The sequence below is a fragment of the Saccoglossus kowalevskii genome, chromosome 15, assembly GCF_978046115.1.
Source record: "Saccoglossus kowalevskii chromosome 15, keSacKowa6.1, whole genome shotgun sequence".
NCBI lineage: Eukaryota > Metazoa > Hemichordata > Enteropneusta > Harrimaniidae > Saccoglossus > Saccoglossus kowalevskii.
In genome coordinates, this window is record NC_140655.1 from 12,899,979 (window position 1) to 12,903,938 (window position 3,960).

Here is a 3,960-nt window from a genome sequence, read left to right on the forward strand (position 1 = left end):
TACGATATGGACGCCAGTTTGATCAAAATTGATCACTAATTCGGCAGGTATTGCTTCGTTTGACACGGCTTCTGTAATGCGTTCTAAGAATGACGCCTTAAGTTCACCAAAATTTACTGGCAATTTTCTAGCCGCCTTTGTGCCCTTCCTTTTAACGAATCCCATACGACGAAGGTCCCCCATGATCTTGTAGAAGTGCACGGTTGTTCTGTAACACAATACCACGTGCAGCGGCCACAATGATATTTCTGTTCACAATGCCACCAGCGTCTCGTAGTCCTTTTACGTACCGCTGAACTCTTAAATCGAGTTTGCCCAACAGAAGTGGTCGGCCCCGTTTTGCATGTGGCATGCTAGTTACGGGTTGCTTTGACTTTCGAAGTTCTTTTAAGTATGAATCTTTCATGGACCGAACTGTACTTTCGTTAACCTTTTTAGCCAAGACCACTGTAAAATGGCGGGTTGCTTTTGAGTTGCCTTTTTCGGCTGCGTATTTGCCAATCTTCGCACGAAGTTCGGGACTGCAAAATTCATAGTGTCCACGTTTTCGCTTTTGACCACGCGGCCCAAGAGCTTCTAAAACAGGAGTTACTTCTTCATTTGCTCGTGTGGTTTCTTCAGCGTTGTCGGTTCTTTTTGGATCAGGAAGCCCCGGCTTGGTTTGATCATCAGGATTTCGAATAACAAATCGCAACATTGTAAATGCTTGGAAGAGAAGAGTGCAGTGAGTATACCGTTCGGTTATAACACGACAAGTGATGATCCCTCCCAAAATCATGGCTTTTTAAGCAGATTTTTCATTTGACAGTGTCGATTTTGTCTGCAGTATTATTATTGAAACAATGGAAAAAACGAGACACCTTCAACGTGTGAAATAGGAACGTTTTAGCGGATGGCCCCAGTACTGTTTTTCGTGACACGTTGCGATTAACCAGTATGGACATGTCTAGAGTTTCTTAAAGTGTGAATTTTTTAAGTGGTTTGGTGGAGACAACCCCCCATTAAAAATAGTATGACACAGAGGGGATTATACACGAATTAACCCAGTATTACGCTTTGGTTGAAGGCGTGTAAGGCATCTGGTTATGTCTTTGTTTACACGAAACTTTATTGTTTCACGAATGGAACACCATGCGACCAGAATAACTTGTATTGAAAATTTAAAACAAAAAAAGCAAAATCGCGAACATTAGTCGTTGCGAATGTGCCCGAATTCACAAACTCGCAAAAATTTCTAGCCGCGAAATTTAAGCGGTTTACAGTATATAAGGCTGTTGTCATTGTTGGATGATGTATAAGAAGTCCCACATATTCTGCCCTTGATGAGTACACCATTTGTGAAACCAAATTATCGATGCCTCTGGTAACAAATTCCGATCGTTGAATTTCGATGGATTTAATTTTTTTAACGAGTAAACTAACTCACCAAATTGTTGCCGTAGTACTTCTCCACGTATGGCATTTACTGCTGTTCTGTAGAGATATTGTGAAACACTTCATGATATGAACTTGTGCCAGTTGTCCATCTCTTCTGTTGCTTTGACGTCTTCAGTCAATAACTTCCCCAAGTTTGGTAGATCCGTTGGATTATACAAATAACATAGTTTCATTAGTCGTTTTCCGTTGTTTTCTCCTTTGTCGTTTCTCCTCCATATCCAATATGTAATCCATTGATGTATATGTATTGATCATCAGCAGTTTTTGTAGCTCGCTTTTGTTGTCTGTCAATAACCACAACTTCTCTTTACTCGGTGTCTGTATGTAAGCGGAAAGCTTTTTGGAACTTTACATATTTGGCTGATTATATGTAGCCCAGCATTGGCTGTTTGGCCTGTCGGTAAGCAGCTAGTTGTCGTACATCATTATTACTGCCTGTCGTTGCCATGATGTGGATGTGAGGACCCTTGTACTGCAAACATGGATAGTGAACTCCGTCATGGTAGGCGACGTAGGAATCTACTTCCTTCATTTGTAGAAACTTGAACAGTAAAGTTGTCAACTTTTTTAGATCGTCGATTTGCAGTTGCCGTGTTCTTTCTATTAGACGTAACTTGATGATGAAAATATTGTAACGTTCCTGGTCTTTAAATCGTTCGTATGGTGGTATCTTCTCTTCTGGTTCTCCTCTTGATTGATTAGGTTTCTTTGGTACCCAATTCTGTGCCCGTAGGAAATTTTTATAAGCCATGGTAGAAGCGGTGAATCTTACGTGCTGTCTCTTCGGAGTTTGGGGCTTAACTGACGAATTATTTGAAATTCCTCCTTTATCCTTGTGCAATCGAAGGATTGCGCGCGTAATGCTTAGTTTCCCGCCTTTTCCTATCATGGGTTGTTGGCGTGCTAGGCGCGCACGTGAATCGTATTTTATACTGCATCACAAACCTTGGCAATTTGCCAAAATAAAAATATAAGACCTTCATTCCCGACCACTAAAAATCCATTCTTATTTGATCGAAAATACTTTTAAATATTTTCCTTCATGTGCACTTACGTCAATTCCTGACTGCACGCCTCTGATGTGTGTGCGGTCTCTTTTTATAGAAAACCGTGGTTGTTGTGGGTCACCTGAGAAACCGGGCGCCAGAGCACGAGCAGAGGTATTGAGACACACTCATTAAGAAACAACGAGATTGGTAACACTTCCTTCTCAACATGAGCATAAATTTGGTGCATGGTAATACACTGATACCGTGTGTAAGCAATTGTAAATATATTTACCTTGTTAAAAATTATACTAAGTTCAGGCTCATCCCTTTTGAACATTTCAACAAGGTCGCACCAACGGTTTGGATGCAACATCTTTCTGAGAAGTATTAGCAACCATTCCATTGCACTAGCTTTGGCTCTACCCATATATCATGCGTGGCAGTCTCAACAAATTTGCAAGAATATCCAGGTCTGGTTTTCTAAATCTATTAATTGTTAAATAGAGACAAGGTTAATAAATATACACATGTATTACAATTCACCAACAAATACATACTTACTTTAACATTTCAATATACTGCATATCAGTAAAATCATTCAGTGTGATGGCAACATTATCAAGACCCCGTCCTACATAAACGTGCCCAATAAAATTAACTCTAGGTCTGCCACATTGTCCTCGTCATCTACAAGTGCATTCACTGCGTCGTCAAATTATTGTCTGAAAAACATAAACGTATGTTTCTAACTGCCCTGAAGGTGACAGCAATAAGTAAACATATCAAAAAACTTGTACATTCATTGTCGAACTTCCTGTTTTCATGACGAATAAATCACGAAATGTTACATGTCAGCCATGTTTACTGTAGATATATTTGTAATCTGTGGAATCCAGATTCCGGACATGAAATGACATGAATTTCAATGGATAGTTAAATTATGATTGCCCAATTGGAGACGCGTTTACATGGTTCTATTTCAGTTACGTTCCCGTTGTGGACGCTTGTAGCAAAAACCAAAGCAGTTAGCCAATTCGCTAGCGAGTTGGTAAATTGGCTGCCCCAATACTTCTGAGACTTGCTGTAAAGGACATCTTTAAATAATTAAATTAAATATTTAAATAATTATGATTTGTTCAAATGTTTTTTTACTATAAAAAAGTGATATAGTTACGTAATTAATTACGTCATAATAAAGTTTTATTTAATAACCCTATAATTATGTTTTAAAGTAGCAGCGTGTATATATAAAATATGTTTTGGAAATTCAGTCCCTCATCCTTTTTGCTATTATCGCCGATTTTTCGTCGTTGGAGTGATTCAAATTTCCAATTTTAATTCCCCGGGCTGTTCGATTGCATTGGAGTTAGTTTCGTGTCTAGAAACATAGCAACGTTGTTTTTGGTGAATTAGAACATGTTCTTTTTCAATAAAGGATTTTGATATGCCAATCAAACAATTTTAACAATTCTTTACTGGAACGTCTTCCGTATAAATAGTCCTCGACTCTAAAATGTGATAATGGTGCTAGTCC